Below are 23,440 nucleotides of genomic sequence, written 5' to 3' on the forward strand. Positions count from 1 at the left end.
TAGTACCTTCAAAAATCTTTACTTCACACAGTGTCAAGCTAAAACCTCCACTGTCGGGGACACCATCAATCTTTGGCAAGTTAATGGCTACTGTATGATATGATTGTCGGTTGTTTATCGCTATGCTAATAGTAGCATTTTCGTAAGCAGATATGTAACGATCGTTGTAAACTTCGCACCACTTTAAGCAATCATTGTTGTTCTGGCCATAAATGATAAAATATTTGAGACGATCCCTGTAATCTGGAATGATATAAAGGTATAATTTACAAACACACTTTTATGTAAACTTGTACCTCTTCATTTGTATTACAAAACAAACAGATTTAGAGATGATATACAATGTACATTTGAAATGGACAACTTTAATGCTTTTTTTTTTTCTGCTTTAGTGTATAATATATAACGTGTTCTGTTTTTATTATAATAATCTAATGTTTTCAAACGGAATAAAACATCGGAATTATGAACAAAATCAACATTTAACACATATATGTTTCACAATATATTTCAACACAGTATTTCATGTTTCTTCTTATTGTCAGACACATATTATCTCCAATTCTATTCTAAGAATTTAAATAGCACACACAAATCGTGAATGCGTAGACTTAATACGATATTCTATAGAATATGAAATATGAAAAACAATGATATTTTATATCATTCGCGTAAATCTAAACAGACGAAAGTCAAGAATTTCCTTTGTGAATTTTTAACATTCTCCTCCTACATAGGCTTGGGAAACATCTTTCACTAATATCTTAGTATAATTTGGTATTAAACATATATGTTTTCGCATTTCCAATGAATATGTTGATATAAGAACAAACCTCTGGGATATATAAATTCATGGCAGAAAGAAAAGGAAGTCAATTATTTAACAAGCAATCTGACCTTCTACTTTATACATGAATACTTTTGGAATAGTCTGACTTTAAAAGTGCAACACCTACGTATGAATATTGGTGAGTACATAATTTGGTTTCTGAATATAAAAAGTGAAAAAAGTGAAAAGTACATAACGTTTAAGTTTGCGTATGTTACTACCTGAAGTAACTAATTCGTTTTAGTGAAAACGCAAAGTTTAAGAAAACAAATACCGAAAATATATGCCCGAGGTACACAACAAATCCAGAAAATTAGGAATTTTACTTAAATGTCTATAAAATAATCAGTACAATTAGAAGCACTAACTTTATTATGTTAAATCACATATACACCTGGGGCCGTATTCATAAAGCATCTTAAGTATAAGTCTTGACTTAAGTTTAAGATTTTACTTAAGTTTGTGGTGATTTCAGCTTAAGTCTAAGTAAAAACTTAAGTCCTATTAATAAAACAGCTTAAACTTAAGATACGTAAGAAATGACTTAAGTCAGAAAACAAAATGGCGTCGTGAGTACGATAAAAGTGTTGTTTTTCAGATAAAACACTTTAAACATGATTGTGCATGTTGTATCTGTCTGAAATTAATGTTGTTTGTTTAATGTTTTCGTCCACAATAAAAGCCGAGAATTACTTATTAAGCTGTTTTATGAATAACAAATATACTTAAGTAAAATAAATTTCTTACCTAAGTAATACTTAAGTAAATAATCAATTTCTTATACTTATACTTAAGATGCTTTATGAATACGAACCCTGGACAGGTTTAAAGGTTCAGTTATTACAAGCAACAACAAGATTTTTCCGTACTTTTAGAAATAACCAAAATTAAAATAAAATCGCACATAATATTAAAAACTAGCACTATAAAAGAATTATCAAAAAACTTAAAACAATGCCATGAAGTCTCTAAATTACGTTGTCTTAAGGATCTTTAATGTATCAAGTGATTTAATTTTGCGTAATGCTAACGGCAGTTCATTCCATCAATAGTACAGAAACGTCTGTCATTTGGAAAAACATAACGATAATCAGAATTCTGACGATCTCAAACCTTGTCTACTAGGAACATATTCTATAACCAGTCCTGTTAAATACATAGGTGCTCTGGCAATGTGACAGCTACACATGAAAGAAAGTATCTTAAATCTTGCTTTCACGGGCAACCAATGTAAGTCATACAATGCTTGTTTGGAAAAGTCAAATTTTGCACCTCACCGGCAGCATCACCATACAGTACGACATTGCAGTAATCCAGATGTGAAATAAATAGAGATAAAACTAACATTTCAGCGGCTGCTTTGGTTAAATATGTCCGGATGTTCTTAATTCGTAGGTAATTCAACATGCCAGACGACATTTGCGATTTACATTATCTTTAAAGTTCAAGGTCCCACCAAGAAATGCACTAATGTACCTAATTGTGCTTTCACGTTTGATATCATCCTCATCAGTTTAATCGAATTTGTATTGAGGTCTGCTTCCAAACATAATAAATTCAGTTTACGAAGTCTTCATTTTCAATTTGTTTCTATAATTCTAGTCATTGATTGTAACTTCGCACCGTTCGAGGTCTCTGACCGCTTGTGATTCTATGGAAGCAGATGCGGGATGAAAGCTTTTACTTGCTATAATGATCATCAGAAAAACCGAAGACTGATATTGAGTTGGGAATGACAGCAAAAAGAGTTCCAGCATACTGCCTTGGGGAACACCGCATATGCATTGCTGATATTAACCTTACAATTACGAGACCTTAAGTAGAAGTGTTTCACAGAAACCATACAGTAATTTTAGGACATCTAGCAGAATAGTGTCAAATGCCGCTTCAAACTCATTTACAAACTTTTGGATATTCTGTGAAGCAAAGTGTATTGCACTTAAATCACTGGAAGATTCTGAGTCTGATTCTGATTTTTTTTAAGTTTCTAAACGATACGCTCCTACAACATAACATAATAATAGTATATTTTTTAACATCTAGGAGAACCTAAACAACACTTTGATAAGATAAAAATGGTCTGGGCTCAAATTTCTTCACATAAAAACCATTAAGTGACTCAGTTATGACTAGATCCAAGTTATGTTCTCCTGTACGAGAACTGAAATCAACATGTTGTTCTAGGCCCTTTACTACTAGGGAGTCCTTAAAGTTAGTAATAGCTAGTAATTAATTGTCACTGTTAATATGCAAATTGAAATGTACCATTGTAATTAAATTTTCATAATGTGGTGAGCTGTTTTAGGTGCAGTCAAAGAATTCCGCAACGAACTGGTTACCGGGTCTATACACACCCACTACGTGTATGGTCAAATTTTTGAAAATGAGTTTCCAAATACCATATGCAAAGCTTCGAACAGTACCGTGAGTTACCCTTTCGCATATAGATCGTGTTTCTACAAGCGGTCCCAACACCATCACCTTTTTGAGGGTTTTTTTTGTGTGACAATTTATGTCCACTGATGTTGTTTCTCGAACAAGTACCCAGATTCAGTCAAAAGAGCGTAATATATTTTCTCATTTCTGAGGCATTGATCCACAAAGTCATCTTTGTTCACAACAGATCTACAGTTCAGAGTAATGCAGGATACATGTTCGCTTATATATATGCACCGATTGCATTTCTTAGGGTATATTTTCACACCATTTTGTTTAGGATTTACTTTACTTTTACCACTTCGTTTACTTCTGTGTGTCTACATTGTGTAAGTTTATAATTCTACATGCCGCATGGTCTAGTTTCCCTAATCCTCTATTTTTCGATACAGTATATATCCTATATCCAATGATTGATCTCCAGTGTAGGTAAACTTTACAGGTGAACGACAGGTAATGTCTGATGTAAATTCATGAAGAAAATAATCAAACATTTCACTGGATGCAAGCCACCCAATCACTGAAGATACAGCAACATAGAAGCAGAAAAAGATGCAAAGTACATTGAAATTTCATACTCATTATATTCAATTTTCAGCACAATCGCAAGTAACAGCATTATTATGCAGGAGCTGGAAAGACTCAGTTTACAAATTAGATTACTTACCTGCTGATATTTATCAATGAATGCGTAAATTCAAACGATACTGAAACAGAATAGTGCTAAAAGAAAAGCATTTCTTTTGTTTTATTTCTTCTACTAAGCGAAGAATACAGTGTGTAAGGAAAAGATTCTATCACTAGCTGAAAGGTTCGGACGGATATATCTGACTCTACTGATAACTGTTTTGCGGTAAGTTGCCGCTTTAACAGTTACTGTCGATCGAGATAAATTGATCTGTATCTTCAACCACTGAATCATTCTTATAGTTTTTAATGTATCATCTAAGACATTATAGATACTGGAATTAAAAATAATGTCATCAAACATGTTTTATTTAAAACTGAAACGGTTTATTGCCTAATATATTTAAGACATTATAGCAGTATAATACTAGCAGTACGTTTTATCTAGAGTGGGACGGGAAATGTTGAAATGGAAAAGTTGTTTTTACTTCAAGCCACACCCATTTGCTGCCACCCAAGTGGCATAACCTTGGCAACACTCCAATGACGTTACTTTTGGTCATCTACAGTAGACGTCACGTCCGTTCGCCGGTTTGCAACATCTTTGAATTGTGTGGCCGTGTACGCCATGTGGCTAGCTACATTTATTTGTCTTCGTCCCCTCATTTTCAAATTCAACCCTTCGTTTATTTCCGTTCGTTTTATTGTTTGCTTTAACCCTTTGATATTTATCAATAAGTTTTCGACCAAATCACTTTATATTACACAACTTCTATTCAACCCCCAACCATCAATCAACATTTTAGCACAAACCCTTATGGCTCTTGCCGCACCGTTCTAAATTTGGTCACACTCTTCTATTGTGGTCACACCCCTTCAAATTACACCCGTCAGTCAACATTTCCGCTAAAATTAGAAATTTCTCGCAAAGTGTAAAAAGACACAAGATCACGATTTTTGAAGTACATGACACTCTATTGATGAGGTAAAATATGGATGTTTAACATTTTTGTTTGCAACTATTCTCATTGCAATAGGGGTAAAATGACCTCAGGGGTGGGGGGTGCGGTCATGGCTATTTGTTTCAATAAGGCTGTAAATATTATCATTGTTCATTTATGATATTGTTGTAATAACTGTTATTTTTTATTATTATGTACAACGCCATTGAAAATATCATTTATAAAAAAGGCGTTTAATCAAATTGTTCAGTTTCAGTTTTGTGATTGCATTTGTCATGTTTTGTTATTTTCCTACATATCTGCGATGTGTCACATGTTTAATTGTAAAGCGCCTTTGAACGTATATTACATATGAAAAGGGCGCTAAACAAATCTGGTATAATAATAATAATTTTTCTGCTTACTAGTATTTCAGTTTAACTCTTATATCTAGAGGTCTGCATAATCTAATATATGCTTTAAAATGTATGTCGCGTGACCTATATTTTCATAGTAACGCATTTTCTCTCATTGTAAGCAGTTCTAGATGATAACGAGTTTTTCGACAGCTTAATTGTCTTTTTTTATTATCGAAATGAAATTTCGGAGTAACTTCATGAGTAGAATATATAACACTTAACTGGATACTATATCTTATCTCAAAGTTGTAAGTAACCTTGGCAATAGGGATGTTTAAATGAATTATATATATGCTTTTGTCAGTAATTTTCTAAATATATTGAAACATATATGCTTGCAATTATTGTTATTTTGAAATGTTTTTAGGTACAGTTAAAAAGCTTAAACTGATTTTCTTAAAAGGGACAGCCTTTGAATTTTGATGTTAGATAGGTCTTTTGGTTCGTGTTCATGGTAACATTTTGTTAAATATTATCATATCATAATTAAGCTGAGGTCACCAAAACGTTAAAACAAAAAAAAACACAAATGTTCAAGATAATAGCTATAAATTGTCCTGGGTTACTGGCACGTGGTGTCATGACGACATCTATAACGTCATTTTGATGCAATTATATTTCGTAGCGCTCCTATTTTATTCTTTGTTTCAACATTATTAAACAATTGATCATCACTAAAAGTCGTAACATTTCAATATGATTACAATGTTTCGGACAAGTTTCAAACTAAAGATTTTCATAGAAAGACACTTTTTTTTCTTATTGATGGAAAATGAGTTTAAAGTCTTGACAATGTCAATGAACATATCTATGTTAACCGGATCATTTGAAATTTGGCTAGGGCAACGATAGTTTTTGTTTGAAATTCAATTATTCTTCAGCATGTTGTGTCTCCCAAATCGCAATACGCAGGAAAGCGGCGTACAGAATTCGACTGGTTACATGTTTTTGTCAACTGATGAACAATTAACGGGTACATGTCATGGATTGGTATAATAACTGTTGTTTAAATGTTGTTGTGTTTTTCGTTTAAAATCCATGTTCCATATTTACTAGAGGGTGACCGGAAATTACTTATACGAGTGCGAGGCAGATTTGCATATCCTTAACCGAGTATAAGTGGAGGTGACATCATCGAGGTCGTGGAAGATATGAAGGACCGGGAATGACGTTCAGTTTCATAGCTCTTCGTATGGTGAATGCCTTAGTATGTGCACGACTGTATGCAGTTTAAACTGCCAATTGTTTTAAATCTTTGTAGAAACCGATTTTAATGTAACTATATATCTCGCTGAATTATGCCGAGTAGTGCTTATTCAGTTCTATATAAATTACAGAATATGTTCCGATAGTTACAGGAACGATAAGATATATATCTTATACAATATAATCACCTTTTCTGTTGACGATGATAATGCCTGTTACATCATACGTTCCTCCAAGATCCACACTCCACTGTGCAATATGTTTTTCTGTATATGAATATGTAGTTCGGCTACAACTCCTTTCAGAAAAGTCGTTGTCATCATTTCCGTCAACAGCTAGACTCGCATTATAGCTAAAGTAAGACGGATAAGATTCCCTGAATGTAGCAGGTTTTTGAGATGCTGTTTTTCCCAATGCCACATTTTGTCCTGAAAATACAGTAGAAGGCAAACTTAATCACTATCTCTTTAAGAAAAATATTGAGTCATTTACGTTCATGTAATGAGCGTTATACAATACAATAGTATTTCTGAATACACATGACAAAGTGTTATATGTGTTATATGTTTTTAAATTGTAACAATGAGTACCATTTCAGATTGAACTTGTGACTCTTTCAAATGTTCAATATTTTTGCAGTAATTTAATTTGTAGAATGTAAAGAATATAACATAACAATGAATGAATATTGCCTCTTTCTGCTTAAAGAATGAAAGGTAAGAGTAGACTCTTAGGAAGCATTGAGCACAGCAAATCACAGCCAGAACAACACATCACAAAAATGGGTCAACGACAAATAGATTTTTTTCCAGTGGAAGCATATGGTAAATTGTATGAAGTCTGTGTTGAATTTTAATTCTGTGGATTTTTATCCTATATTTTGAAAAGTTATGTTTTTATGAAAGCTTAATATGTGATGCCTATTGAGAATTGAATTTCTATTGGTAACAGTTTTTTCGGCCATCATTGTGGCAGCCATCTTGAATTTCAAAATGGCTATTATATTTTAGTAAGTATACCCCTATATATTCAATCTAGCCTTCAAATAAACCTTTTTTTCTGAATGAGACATAAACATTTATATTTCGAAATAGTAAAGATTTGCATGTATTTATAAGATTTTAGTAAAGTTATAATCAAGTATTGATTTTTATACATGAAAAACATAATTTTCTAATGTAATTATAGGAAATAAATCGTCCTTTTTATACATTTAATTCTTTAATGGTAAAATGCAGTCATTCTTTTAAAGAAATAGTGTATTTATCGAAATACATTAAGACATCCAACTTCAACATAGTACGGGAAAACCGAAGGTTTTTCCGTCTATAGATAATGTGTACGTGTATATATGTCAAAGTAAACCTATATACCGTTTAACTTTGGAATATGTTCTATACCTTCACCAGTTGTCCTTTCTATCCCATAATTTCCGAAACTGCTGGGCCGCGGTGAATAATTTTCAGGATGACATTCGACAAAATAAAGTTTCTTACGAACAATCATCAGCAGACATATTATTTATATTCTGTCGTATTCTAACGAGTTGAAAATTCGCGGTATTAGATGGAATCGGTCTTTTTCGGGTCTCTTTGTGTAACGTTTTTATTTTTTTTTTTTTTTTGATGATTCAAGCGTCCCGCTTATAGTTTCCAATATTGAATAAAAGTGTGCATTATATAGTAGTGTTTGAAGAACAAAATCATCGCCAGTTTAATTTTTAAAGTAGAAGAGCCAGTAATTACAAAAAAAAATGCCAATGTAAAACAAATCCAGACACACTGGCGTAACAAAATTTATTTATATACACAATTTTACGTACTTGGTGTCATAGTCCTCCGTGGTCAAGTGGTTAGCACACATGCTTTGCATGCGCGAGGTCCAGAGTTTGAATTGTCGCAAATTCATTAAATGTATATTGTTTACTAATGTAAATTTTGAACAAAACTTGAGATTCAAAGGCATGGAAGAGCATGTGTTGCTTATCTCCCTTTCACAGCCCTACACTTTTATGAGTTTGGTAAACTAAATTGGGTTTTGACCAAAAGAGTTTGTGTTCTTGATAAAATTCTGGTCAAGAACTTCATAGAATGAATTTGAAATAAGAATTTATCATGTCAATGGTTGTTTGTCATTCTCCCACACAAGAGGTTTACCTTAGCTAATTAGTGGGATAAATTTGTTCTAAAAGATGTCATTTGACAATATAAATGACATTTAAAAGAACCGCAATAGTCTGTGTTTATGATAACAGGTTTATGTTCAAAAGTTTATTTGTTGGAAGAACATTAGATATATACATTAAAAATTTATATCACTGTTTTCTAATATCGGGCCGAAAAGAGACAAATTTTTATCTAACTGGTTATGATCATAACTAATATGATTAACCCTGGAACAACTGATACGTCGTATTAGACCTTCCTGGATTAACCGTATAACAGAAATAGTTTAGTTATAATTAATTCTCCTTATCTTGTGCTGTAGAAGACGTGTTTCTTTTTCTTGCATACCAGACGGGGATTTCCGGTATTTTTACAAGTGCTGGAAAATTCCATCTTACACCCCGGGTTGTAAAATGACTCTCGTTTAAATGACGTATTACGAGCTACATGTATGTAGAAGATTTTCGTAGTAATTTATATTTTATTTCATAATATGGAATAAAAAGCCAATACCTAGACAGTTCCTCTTTGTTCCTGATAGTATATTTTTCGATTCAAATAATGTTATTTTATCAAAAATTCATAACGTTACGCTGCAACTGATAAAACAAAACCGGAACTAAACATTGTTTATTGTCTTTGAAACGTCATGTCGTCTTTCCTGTTTACGGACGTTGGTTTCCCGCGCTTTGTATAAATACGCTGCTATAAGAAAGAGTTCTAAAAAGAAAGCCGTTCGGTTGAATTTATATTTATTATTATTTCTTGAAATTGGTATGCAAGAAAAAGATTCTGTCACTGGTTATAGGTGCAGATGGAAATATCCGGCTATCGGGTAACGGTTTAGGCGGTAACTCGGCAGAAGCCTCGTTACCGCCTAAACAGTTTCCCTCGAGGCCGGATATTCCCATCTGCACCTACAACCAGTGAAAGAATCTTATATTCTTTAATAGAATAAAAAAAATGGTAAAATGAGTTTTAATCTTATTGTAGTCTAAGAATCATAACAAACTGATATTACATTCAGGAATTATGGATTATCATTAATGCAAACAATTGACATTATGTTAATAACTTAATAGAACATCAAACTTCATAAAAAGAATCTGTAATACCAGGTATTGCCATTAATTTATGATAACATAACTTCTTTTATTTTTATGAGGCATTGCTGGTTTATCAAGAGAACTAAATTCACACTGGTTTTTTATTAATTGTGATGTCCATTTTCTCTTTACAAAGATAAGTTTTAAAAGAATTTTTCTAAGTTTGCTATTAAGTATAAATACTGTCACGTCTGACTTGATGTTGCACCCACATAATCTAAATGCGCTGATACCATGAGGTTGAATGTGACATTACACAGGATTAATGTGTATTTTTAAAATTATTTGTTTACGTGTACACGAACTGAAAAGAAACTTTTCATTCCCGGATTCAGAAAATTGTATTAGAGAAACGAATTGACAGCATGATCATTGGGGCCCATAGCTCCGACTGTATATACTGGACTAGTGGCCTCTGCTGCATTTTGGGACTAGATTCTGTGAACCCAATGATTTTTCCGCGGCCAGTCTAGTCTTGACACATTTGAAGAAATGATTTGATCTTGTTCTTTTAAACCAAACATTTAAAAACATTTGCCTTTGTTCATAATTTTCATAACAAAAGGCTGAAGAGCAAAACCGTCAGGCTTACTGTCAAAACTGAAAATATCAAAGAAGAAAAATGAATGCAGAAATAAGATTCTGTATGATTAGGTTTTCCCGTCAGATAGGCAGCGCCTAATTTCATATTATCAATTATTTAAAGACACTGTTTTTATCAATCAAAATTGACATGGTGTAGCAAAGGTCCCTGTTGAAATGGATACCTATTTTATTGTAAGAATACACAAATGTGATGATGAAATTAGAATTTTTATCTGATTTTCCTTTCATTTAAACATCGTCACTTCAAGTAGAATACTATTAACATGTAAGAGTGCAGCTTTTCCAAAAATTAATACAGTAAGCCTGCTGCAAATAAAATATGATAGTGTCATAAAATGGGATACTGTTTTAGACGGCAACATGAATTAGCATTAGTAGTTTCGAATAACTGTAAGTATAATTATTATTATAGTAAGATATGACTTTGATACAACTGTCTGCAGCCTTACAAAACAAGCATTGTTAATATCCAAATTTCAGAATATGGATTTGTTGGTGTAATATGTGTTCATCTAAATTTTGATATGAGTAAGAATACGTGTATGAAATATGACGAACTCAAAAGGGAACTTAAGTATCACAATCACCCAATGAATTTCTTTCTACTTTTGTAAAACAAATATGATAAACTAATTGAAAAAAACGTACATTACATTGCATAGAACTATAAAGTTATATTCAGTAATGTTTTATTTGACAACCTAACTGGTCACCTAGTTCAGTTAACAAAGTACCGCCTTGGCCAAGTGGCGAATGGTGTTGGTATAATATCACTTGTCTCTGAGGTTTCGAGCTTTGGTCATTATGTGAGTCATCCAGCCTGCTTGTGGAAGGTCAGCGGTTCTACGAGGAGCCCACCTATGCCCGAAATAATGCGCAGACGAGGACATGAGTCATCGTGAATAATTACAGATAGAAAGTTGTCAGATATCCCGCACTGTGTCAATGTGCTGTAAAACTTCAAACATATATGTACAACATGACATTGTCTTCAAGAACTGGACCATGAAGTTGTTTTGTTCTAGGGTTTATGTCCCAGCAAAACAATTTAGGAATATGTCGTTTTTTTAGCTTTGAATAGTGAAGGATATTGGCTGAGGTCTGGGTAGAACCAACAATCTTCGGTAAACCAGTTGTATTGCTAACTCGCCTGAAAGAATTTTACGTCACTTGATGGGTTTTAATCTCACATAGGTGATGGCTAAGTGATTTCAAAGTCAACGTCCAGTTTTAAATGGTTAAGGAAGTTAAAGACAATCAGACTTGCATTGCTCTAAGATTTCCGCAATTTAATAAAAGTATAACACCACAAAATGAATATTTGAGAAGGATAACAACAATGTATCTTGAAATTACTTCCCAGTATTTCCTATCTATTTTATTCAAGATAAAAGTTAGAATAAAGCCTTGTATATCATAACTGCAGCTGATTTATTTATCCCCAAAATGGAGGGAAATACGTACAGTGTGAACGTTCATTCTAAAATATCTTGATTTATCTTGCCTCCTACAAGTTTCTTGCATTTCTATTGGTCGATAGACGTCACGTTGAGACAGGATATATTCCATATCCTGCAAGTACATTTCAGATATGAATTTTGACTAAATCAAAATGGCTGCCACATCGCTGGCGTAATTGAATCAAGTCAGATTATCAATTAGCTCCAGCGATAGACATCGTTTCCGAGAGTAAATTAAGTGTTTTCTTGCCCTTTTTATTTTCCTACTTATATTAGGCTCGTGAAGTTTGACAAAAGTTAGCCGTAAAAAGCGGAATAACTCTGTATGGGAGACACGGATGTTAAAATCTTGTTTTAAGTTATACCATCGTAATGCGAAGGAAATGACATAATTGTTACTCAGCAGTTGGTTGTAGTATCATTTAATCTACGTACTAAATAAAGGATTTAACAGGAAACGGGATGAAAGCCGAAATTTCAAGACATTTGTGACATCATGAAATCTGGTGATTTTTGAAAGGATGGAACAGAAAGCTTTATTTGTGTTTCTGATCTAAACTAGTTCATAACCTGTGCAAATGAGCTTTTGCGTTTTGTGATTTAATCAAAATACAGGTCATTGTGCATTTTATGGCAGGTGTTAATCAACTTTAAACAAAACACAATGACCAAACAAATGATAGAAGGATTCCAGTGTGTACTGTTACTGTTAATTTAAAATGTAGCGATTATAGCATGTAAGTAAAAGATAGTCTACAAGATAAAATCGTTAGACAGGATACGGGATATACGCTGTCTCGAAAATCCATAGCAGGCGGTTCGGGCTTCGCTCTCCAACAAGTGAAACTATTAATATATCTCACATTTTGTAATTTTCTTCCTTTTATCAAACCAAAATGATAAAAACTGATAATAACACACACAGTTTACCTTGACTAATTTAATGTAATAAATGCAATCGCTTCGCTGATAACTGAATAATTTAATTAATATTGGATGCCAAGAAGCAAATGCACATTTTTGCTTTTCACCTCCCTTTATTTTTTCTTTACCATGTTATCGACATGCTTTAACATATAAAGATTAACTTAAAACGTTTCAAAAAAAGCTTATTATCTTACTACTCGATCCCTTGCTATTGTAAAATGTATTGTTATCGCATGCTATTTGTTGAATAAAATATTGTTTAAACCAAAGGTAAACAGTAATGTTGATTTAAACATGTTTTGTATAAAGGAATGTATTTTGTTCATGTCATATCTGTATTTTGAAGAAATTGCAAGTTATAAAAATTTATAAAATGATAAGCCATTTATCTCCCTTTACGCACAAATAACTCCATTTTAAAAACACATTTAAACTTGTTTAGTTCACTATAGCATCCATGCAACATACAACATGCAAACATTACATTTTAAAGAAATTTAATCGGCATGGAAATGGAAAATAGCATAATTTCAGGCGGCCATTTTGAAATCAAGATGACCGCCAAAATAATGATGATATAAAATGTTACTAATAGATAATGAGAGGCTGGGTATTTAAAGTTTAAAAAATACAACTTCATATAATATAGCAAAATAAAACACAAACAAAAACTCATATTTTATGCTATTTGGCACAGACTATTGCTTTAGATACCAATCAACAAGTACATTTCAATTAAAAAGGGAGTAGATGGGAGGGAAGGGCAGTAAAAAGGGAAAGGCATAAAAAGTGGTGGAGAAGCAGGGAGGCAAACAAAGAGGGGTGGGCGGGTTGAGACGAGTTGAAGGGAATTATCACAAGCGTCATACAAGACAATAAACATAACATATTAAATGAAACGGACAAAAAGCAAATTGAAAAGATGGGCACCAACTTGAATTGGTTGATACATTTAATAAATTCAAACAGTCAAATGAAACATAAAACATGTTAGCATGTATTTACCTTGGAAATGCCAGTCGTTGCTAGGTAAGCATGTCACCATACTATATTCTGCAAACGCAGTTAGTAACACTGTTAATATACGAAACCCCATGAATACTGGATCTAAAATTAAAAGGAAATCTAAAAAATTAACATATGATTAAGTCTTATTTTCTTAAATGGATATTCACAATCGTTTCACGCAATCAGTTGAATGTGACATCTCAATATATTCCATTATCACAATAACAAAACTTACAATAACACAATCTTTTCAAATGGATATTAACAGTCGTTTCATGTATTTTACTGGATAATAGTACTTTTTTAAAGTCAGATTGTATTGTTCAAAAGTGTTTATATGAATGCTTACCATTTGCTAAATACTATTTTAAACGAATGTCCCGATACTATGCATTCCAGTTATAACAGATTTTGCACAGTATTGATCAAAACCTCCTTTAGCAGCAGGTTTAACTTCCTTATGTTATCTAAAACTCTCAATACTTGTAAATATTTGAAGTACTTGGTTATAAAGTTAGAGCTACCGACATGACACTTGATTTCCGACCAAAAAATGGATGCAAATTTAAGGAAGTGTTATACCATGTCGATCATAGTGGTAGTTTTAAATTTGTTCAATCTGAGCAGTTGGTAGTACTGTGTCAATTCACGTAACAAACTATCTAATGCAACACATGTTTCTGCATATTTTAACTACCTTCAAGACTAGGAAATTTATTCACACATTTAGAATAATTTGTTGTTAATAGGATATCAAACTAAAGGCGAAAGACAAACGTTTAAAATATGCATTAAGTAGCTTGCTCACAATTTATGGTAAGTTGGAATTATCTCAGACATTGCCGTACTATATACTTATTCTCCCGAAAACACGCCAAAAACAAAGGATATGGTAAGGTAACCCATCCGGAACACATTTAATAGGAAAAAATAGAATCAACATTTTTAAGTTTTCATGTTGTTTTGTAATAGATACCTTCTACGCCAGACTTTTATATGAAGATGTTCAAGATAGTAACTAAAAGTGTGTGCGTGTAGTTTGAAATGGGCGATCCTTTATTTAACGGACTCTTTGGTGTAGATCAAAATAATGGTGTTATTAAACTGTTATGATTTCATTGCTTCGTTAAACTCAAATTAACTTCTATTAAAAGTCAATATGTGTATATGTTGTTGTTTTATATTTAAACCCATGCCCGAACCCCTTTCTCTTTCCTTTACCGATTTTTGTATCTTGCATATAAAAGAATAAATGTACTTGTTGTTTGATTTTGAAGCAACCCACCTGCTGCATCTTTCCTCTATAGTTTCTTTTTGTTACGGGCCTTTTTGCGATGGATGGCTCTCAGGCTGTGTTTGGGGTGCTCCATGCTTCCGGGAAATCTACCGTAATAAAAATAAGTTGTGGTCTTAACATGAGAGAAAATATAAGATGGCTTTATAGAAATTGATTTTGACGTTCACTAGATATGTGTTTAAACATATTCTTTGGTAACAACGTAAACTGATTAATGACATACCTGTATATCATATCAAACTCTTAACAGTGCATGTTTGACTTTCATACTGAAATATGTTATGTTATTTTCATTCATTGTTATGATGGACCACATTCAAAGCTGATTCTTTATATCGAATGTGATGTGCTTAAGTGTGGATGATTTAGATTGTTTCTTTAAGTATAATGCAAATGTATTTCCAAAATAACCACGCAAAAAAGGGGGAAATAAAATACACATTAAAATGCATATTATCCGCTTTATTAAAATAAAGCAGTGACATTCTACTGGATTTAATTTTACATCTGTCTATCTTCCGCCTATAACCATATTTACCTGTCAGTGACTGTTTCTTAATTTCATTGTTACCATGAATAAAAAATAGCACTATCAAGATGTGGACAAAATATGTAATATATAGTTTTCATTTCGGCTGCATTTTAGGGACAGCAACGAATATTCGAATATTCGGTCATTACACGAATATTCATATACTGTTTCACTGTTGAAATATTCGGAAAAACTAGACGGCCATGAAAAAAAAATGAAAACAAAATGAAAGAACCAAAGTGTTTGTTTATTTTATTTGCCAAAACCCATAAATACGCACGAAGTGTCAGACGTGTCATTTTGTATATTTGCGTGCCGAAATTGTACATCACTAAGGTGAGTACAGTGTACCATGTAGTTAAAACCGCTAATTGCTTATCTATAGAAAATGTTAATGGGCACAAATTGATGTAAATCCGTTACAACTCGCATTGTTTCCGGTAGGTGCAAACCGCGTATATTAAAAAATTGAACAAATGAGGGATGCGATTTCACTAACTTTTATTTAATAACGTCTTCAATATATGTACTAAAACAGCTAGTCTAAGAAATGATTTCAATTTTGTATGACAGTCTCGATTTGTTTCGTTACCAAACGTAACAGCAGGCATTAGTGCCAGATACGAAATTTTGACATAATAATTCGAAAACTCGCCTAAGTATTTCGAAACTTTGACTAACATTACTCGAACTTCCCACTAACGTAACTCGTAATTTCGATGTATCTACTTTACATTTCATTATCTCAAAAATGACTTGTAAGAGCAGATGTTTGGGACACATAGCCATGAATAACTCATTCAATAACTTTTTTACATTTGTCAAATGGACAGACGTTCATATTTTACGACTAAGGAGGCAAAATGCTGTGTCAATAATTTGACTAATAAACTAAAAAATTAATTAGTCGTAATTTACGATTGGAAGTAACGTATGTTGCAATTTAGATAATAGAGAGTTTGAGATTTCAAACTTCGCCTTCCCCTTCAACGTCTCTCATATATATTTTGGGTAAAACGTCACCGATGTGCGTGTATTTTATTTATATCACACGTTGCTACTAAAGTTTTCCATGTAATATCACGTAAGCCTAAAACTTCTCTTTATTACTATGCGAAATAAAAAGCTTAGTTTCCAGGATTTCTGCTTATTAATTTATTTGATTATCCACATATATAATTAGACTAAATTTGATGCGAAACACTATCAATAGGTATAAGAATAATGAAGTTTTGTATGGCTAATGATTTTAACTAAATACATTGAATTGAACCTGGAAGTATGAAGTTATCAACTGATTTTGAGAAACTTTGAGATTTTGTTCAAACTTTAACTTCTACGGCATATTTGTGTCCCCAGGCGGTATCAATTATACCAGATGGGCCTTTTTGTCGTATGAAGTGAAGTTTTGAACGTCCGAAGATGTGATATCACGAAAGTCGAAACTTCATTCTTTTTACATCTACTCTGTCCACATACTCGGCATCAAAGACTGAAATCTGGATGGAGGCACATGGCATGACAGTCATTTTACTTGAAAAATAAATAATTACGCGCGATTATCATTTTGTGGAACATTATATTTTCACATCAAAATAAAATCAATCTGTTTCTGTCGGTCACTTAATACGACAATTGCGTTTTAATTATAAACATAAAATGGTACTAGTAAGACGGAAAATTCTTCTGAAGTATCAGACAATTTCAGATCTATGATATCATGATGAGAGACGTTTCCTGTTAGCCGTATGGGATAACTCCATTCTTTAAATGCACGGAACCAGAGCCTGGCAGAGGGACATTGTGGGTTAATTAGCCCTTTGATTCTTACATTTTACAAAGAAAGTCAGTCTTGAAACTCGGCGTGACCCTACCCTACCCCTACCCCCCTCCCCCCCCCCCCACCCCCCTGAAATGGGTGACCCCCTCTTTAATGTTGGGTGTCCCTCTAACCAAAATTCCTGGATCCGCAGATGCTTTACTTATAAAATAGTATATTAAAATCATAGTGTGCTGTTTGAGAGTTTGGCATTAAACAGAGTCATACAGAGTGTCATTATCACGTTGGTATGATCATTATAGATTATTAACTTTGTATGTGGATATATGCACGAGTTCTGCAGCGGTAATATTGCGCGACTTTAGTATATAAAATCATAGTGTGCTGTCTGAGAGTTTGGCATTAAACAGAGTCATACAGAGTGTCATTATCACGTTGATATGATCATTATAGGTTATTAACTTTGTATGTGGATATATGCACGAGTTCTGCAGCGGTATTTAGGAGCGCAATATTGTCCGCGAAAGAACGAGTGCATATATCCACATACCAAGTTGATAACCTTTTTATTACATATCCACTATCAAATGATTAATTTATATCTAAATTATCGTTCTGTCTCGAAAGAGAGGAAAAAATACGGAACAAGAGCTGTCTCCATAGGATGACACATGCCCCCGATGGCACTTTGAATGAATAGTTATGGCTGATGTTGGAGTTTAGGACCTTTGACCTACGGACCTGGGTCTTGTGCGCGACACGTCGTCTTACTGTGTCACACATTCATGCGTAGTTATTTTAAAATCCATGCATGAATGACAAAGATATGAACCGGACATGCCCATCATTGCACTTTCATGAAATGTGACCTTGACTTTTGAGCTACGGACCTGGGTCTCGCGCGCGACACGTCGTCTTACTGTGGTACACATTCATGCCCAATAATTTTATAATCCATGCATGAATGACAAAGATATGGACCGGACACACCCATAAATGCACTATCATGAAATATGACCCTTAACGTCTAAGTGTGACCTTGACCTTTGAGCTACAGACCTGGGTCTTACGCGCGACACGTCGTCTTACTGTGCCACACATTTATGCGTAGTTACTTGAAAATCCATCCATGGATGACAAAGATATGGACCGGACACGCCCATCAATGCACTATCATGAAAAATGACCTTTTAACGTCTAAGTGTGACCTTGCCCTATGAGCTACGGACCTTTGTCTTGCGCGCGACACGTCGTCTTACTGTGGTACACATTCATGCCAAGTTATTTGAAAATCCATCCATGGATGACAAAGATATGGACCGGACACGAAAATTGCGGACAGACCGACAGACGGACAGACGGTTCAAAAACTATACTAGAAAAATTTTCCGAAAACGCAATAAACGAATCAAACTGACGCGCATTAATATCTTCCGCGAAAATGACGTCAACTTGTTGTCGCAACGTGCGCGTGGACGCCATGGACGTCACGCGATTCTTTCCATTACAACGTTAAGAAAACATTCCACGTCCTATATTAGTCCAACTCATGACGTAATTATAACTTTCATTTCATTTCAGTCTGATAAATTACTACGTGCCAGTATCTAATAGGTCAGATTAATCAAAGTGTAAAAGTAAACAAAATGTTGCATAAATTACAAATTAAACAAACACACAATAGAAACAAAAATCTGAAGAAACGAGATCCGCAATGGACAGACCGTCAGGGGAGGTAACTAGAGTCACGGATTGGGACTAGTCCGATATGTAAGCGTTCAACGTCATGATATGGAAAAATATTGCACGATCGCGGTCCATTGAAACCCAATCTACATCTACATCTACATGATACTTCCAACAATCATTAACGATTATGACTGGAAGGCGCTTGTCTGGGCAGTGTTGAAAATGAGAAAACTCATTAGGTGCAAAGAATAAAAATTACTACAGGTGCTAAGTTAAAAAAACATAGTGAAGGAAGTTACTGCAGATGTACAGTGACCAGCCGCTCAGCAAATATGTTGAGGCTGGGGCTGGACTGTACATATTGGGGAAGGCCATTCCATAGTCTGATTGTACGGGGGAAGAAGGAATTCATGTGGTATTGAGTACGGGACTGTGGAATTAGGTAGTTCAGGTTTCTGGTCGGAGTTAGATGGTTATGGTCGACGCATACATAATTTGTTCGGATTTTGTAAAAATAGATGAGAGAAGATTGTATGCGCCGTTGTTCTAAAGTTTGCCAGTTTAGGGTGTTAATCATCTGGGTTACACTGCTTGTATAGTTATAGTCGTTAAAGATAAACCGTGCAGCTGATCTTTGCACTTTTTCGACTTTGTATGAGAGGGACTTTTGCCAGGGGTGCCAGATGGATGAGCAATACTCAAGTTGTGGACGGACATAGGTGTTATAGGCTTTCTCTTTGACCTTTTTGTTTGTTGTCTGAACATTTCTTTTGATGAATTTAAGAGAGTTGTTTGCTTTAGAGGAAATAGTATTAATATGTTCAGACCAGTTTAAGTCTTTAGTTAGTGTAACACCTAAGTATTTAGCGGTATCGGTAGATTTCAGTTCCTTGTCATGCAGGGTGTAAGGAAACATGACAGGGTTTCGTTTGCGAGTAATTCTCAGCACCTCACACTTGTCTGGATTGAATTCCATTGACCAGTCCTGTTCCCACTTTTCAAGGGCGTACAAATCTTTTTGTAGTGTTTGGGCATCAGATGAGGATTTGACTGTAAGGTATACTATGGTATCATCTGCAAACAGTCTTGCCTTACTTCTAATAGAATCTGGTAGGTCATTAATGTAAGCCAGAAAGAGACAGGGCCCTAGGACGGATCCCTGAGGGACACCGGACAGGACAGGCAGGGTGTCAGAAGTGCAGCCGTCTACAACTACTCTTTGGGTTCGAACCCTTCAGAAATGACTTTATCCACTGTGATACCAGAGGGTGGACACCCAGCTCATTAAGTTTAAATATCAATTTATTGTGATCAACCTTGTCGAATGCTTTACTAAAATCCATTACTATTACATCTGTTTGTTGACCTTGCTCAAGGTTGTCGTAAACTTCTTGTGTAAAGCTGATCAGTTGTGATTCACAGCTATGCTTAGATCTGAAGCCATGCTGGTACTGGCTTAAGAGGTCATTATTGTCAAAATGTGTCATGATGTTAGAGACTAGAATGTGTTCCAATAATTTGGAAGCTATGCAGGTGAGAGATATTGGCCTGTAGTTACTGGCCTTGGATTTCGGGCCTTTCTTATAAACAGGGGCGACAACTGCACTTCTCCAATCTGGCGGGACACAGCCAGTTTCCAGGGATGACCTAAATATAATTGTAAGGATGGGCGCTATCTCGTGGTGTAGCTCTTTTAGAACTCTTGGTGAGAGTTCATCTGGGCCAGAGGCTTTGTTTGGAGAGAGCCCCTGCAGGAGTTTATCAACACCCTCTTCTGTAACGGAGATCATGGGCATGTTGGGTGCTGAAGTGTTTGTAGTAACTTTTTTGCAGAGTTGCTTCAAACTGAGTGGTTGTGGTTTATGGAAAATAAAGGGGGGGTCCCAGTTAGGTGTCTGCGCAAAATGTTTTTTGATTTTATTAATATTTTATGGTAATATACCTACATGTATTAAGTTTCATTAACAATTGTTATTGTTACCAGTTTTTACTTACTTCTATAGATATTCACATTTAAAGTGGGTGGGGTAATCTGACATGTGACCAGCCAGGAACACAATTTCTGTTATTCTTTTAAAAATGGTTCTAACTTTTTACCTGAAACTTTCATGATAAAATAACTATGCAATGGAGATTCATGCAACATGTTGCATTTTAAATTGTACTGAATGCTTTTTTAATCACAGAGCCACAAAGTGGTCTAATCAAATTTACTGATTTTCAATGGACGAACTTTACCAAAAAGCTAAAACATTTTTCATTAGTTATGATATTAAGGTGTTATTTTCAGCAGATATTGTAAACTAAATAAACATTAAAATGACAGTATATCAGTATATTCTGATTAGTATTGGTTGAGTGGTACACTCTCAAACTGGGAAAAAGTGGGTGGGGTAAATAAATATTCGAAGCAACACTACAAAAATTGTGCAGTTGTTACGAAATGGCCTCAGATTGTCTATTACTATCTTAATTGTGCCACCAAGAGTGGTGGGGGCATATAGATTTGCATTTGTCCGTGCGTCCGTCCGTCAATCCGTCTGTGCGTCCGTCCGAAGTTCATGACGCGCTTAGATCAATAAGTATTTGATATAAATTGATGAAACCTTGCAAGAGTCTTTATCATGATTTAAACTTGCACACTTTCTATTTTTCATCTGGCTCCGCCCCCTAATTTTAGAGTTACTGCCCCTGGAATAGTAAAAAACGCACATTTTCACCTTGTGACACGCCTGGCTTCAAAAGTATTTGATATAAATTGATGAAATCTTGCATGAGTCTTTATAATGATATGAACTTGCACATTTTCTATTTTTCGTCTGGCCCCGCCACTATTTCTAGAGTTATGGCCCCTGAAATAGTAAAAATTGCACATTTTCACCTAGTGACATGCCTAGCTCAAAAAGTATTTGATATAGATTCATGAAACCTTGCATTAGTCTTAATCATGATATGAACTTGCGCATCTCTTATTTTTAAATTGGGTCCGCGCCCTATTTCTAGAGTTATGGTCCCTGAAATAGTCAAAAATGCACATTTTCACCTTGTGACATGCCTAGCTCAAAAAGTATTTGATATAAATTGATGAGTGTTTATCATGATATGAACTTGCGCATATACTATTTTTATCTGGGTTTGCCCCCTATTTCCAGAGTTATGGCCCCTGAAATAGTAACTGATAAATGCAAATTTTTACCTAATTATGTGCCTTACTCAGAAGTATTCTCGGTGCCTTACTCAGAAGTATTTAAATGTAAATTCATGAAACCTTGCTTAAATCTTTATCATAATGTGACCTTTGCACACATGGCACTTCTTGAGAATTTTAGCATTTATTATAGAGTTATGGCCCTTGAAATAGCTAAAATAGTGGATTTTTTGTTTGTGATGCTCATAAAGTATATGGTATAGAATAATGAATCCTTTTCATAGTTTTTTGAGGCTATACCCCATTAAGACTGCAAACATTTGAATTATTTCCCCTTATTTGTGACAAATGTACCATGCGAGGGGTAGCGGGGTGGGGAGGGGGACACACCCTGTGTCCTACAGACACATTCTAGTTTTATTAAATACAGACTTGGTTGATAAATTTTAACAATTTTTTTTTCACTTTAATAAGACTTTATACATGTGTGCCATGGAAAAATCAATGCAGAATGTTAATTTGAACAATAGCTTTCCTCAAAATATACTGCCTCAGGCAAAACATTTTGTTAAATACTTTGAGCTTTCATGGTTAATTTGGTTTGTCTACATGTCATGTTCAAGGTCCATGCTTTTTCCATGACACACATGTATAAAATGGAATTTTTTTGTTGTTATAATTTATCAATCAATGCTGTATTTAATAAAATTAAGATAGTAATGGACAATCTGAGGCCATTTCTTAACAACTGCACAATTTTTGTAGTGTTGCTTCGAATATTTATTTACCCCACCCACTTTTTCCCAGTTTTAGAGTGTACCACTCTTCCAATATTAATCAGAGTATACTGATATACTGTCATTTTAATGTTTATTTAGTTTACAATATCTGCTGAAAATAACACCTTAATATCATAACTAATGAAAAATGTTTTAGCTTTTTGGTAAAGTTCGTCCATTGAAAATCAGTAAATTTGATTAGATCACTTTGTGGCTCTGTAAAGAAAAAAGTATTCAGTACAATTTAAAATGCAACATGTTGTGTGAATGTCCATTGCATAGTTATTTTATCATGAAAGTTTCAGGTAAAAAGTTAGAACCATTTTTAAAAAAATAACAAAAATTGTGTTCCTGGCTGGTCACATGTCAGATTACCCCACCCACTTTAAATGTGAATATCTATAAAAGTAAGTCAAAACTAGTAACAATAATACTTGTTAATGAAACTTAATACATTTAGGTATGTTACCACAAAGTATAAATAA

The 23,440-nt window shown here is 34.1% G+C and overlaps 1 long non-coding RNA gene across 1 annotated transcript; it reads right to left on the reverse strand.

Moving 5' to 3' along the window:
- Positions 1-6,746: 6,746 nt before the first annotated feature.
- Positions 6,747-14,243, reverse strand: LOC123524162 (uncharacterized). The gene is made up of 3 exons (XR_008370338.1): positions 14,080-14,243; positions 13,728-13,829; positions 6,747-6,886 (listed from the first exon to the last, which is right to left on the reverse strand). It is a non-coding gene; the product is annotated as an uncharacterized LOC123524162 (long non-coding RNA).
- Positions 14,244-23,440: the final 9,197 nt, after the last annotated feature.

This window comes from Mercenaria mercenaria, chromosome 3 (genome assembly GCF_021730395.1).
Source record: "Mercenaria mercenaria strain notata chromosome 3, MADL_Memer_1, whole genome shotgun sequence".
Lineage (NCBI taxonomy): Eukaryota > Metazoa > Mollusca > Bivalvia > Venerida > Veneridae > Mercenaria > Mercenaria mercenaria.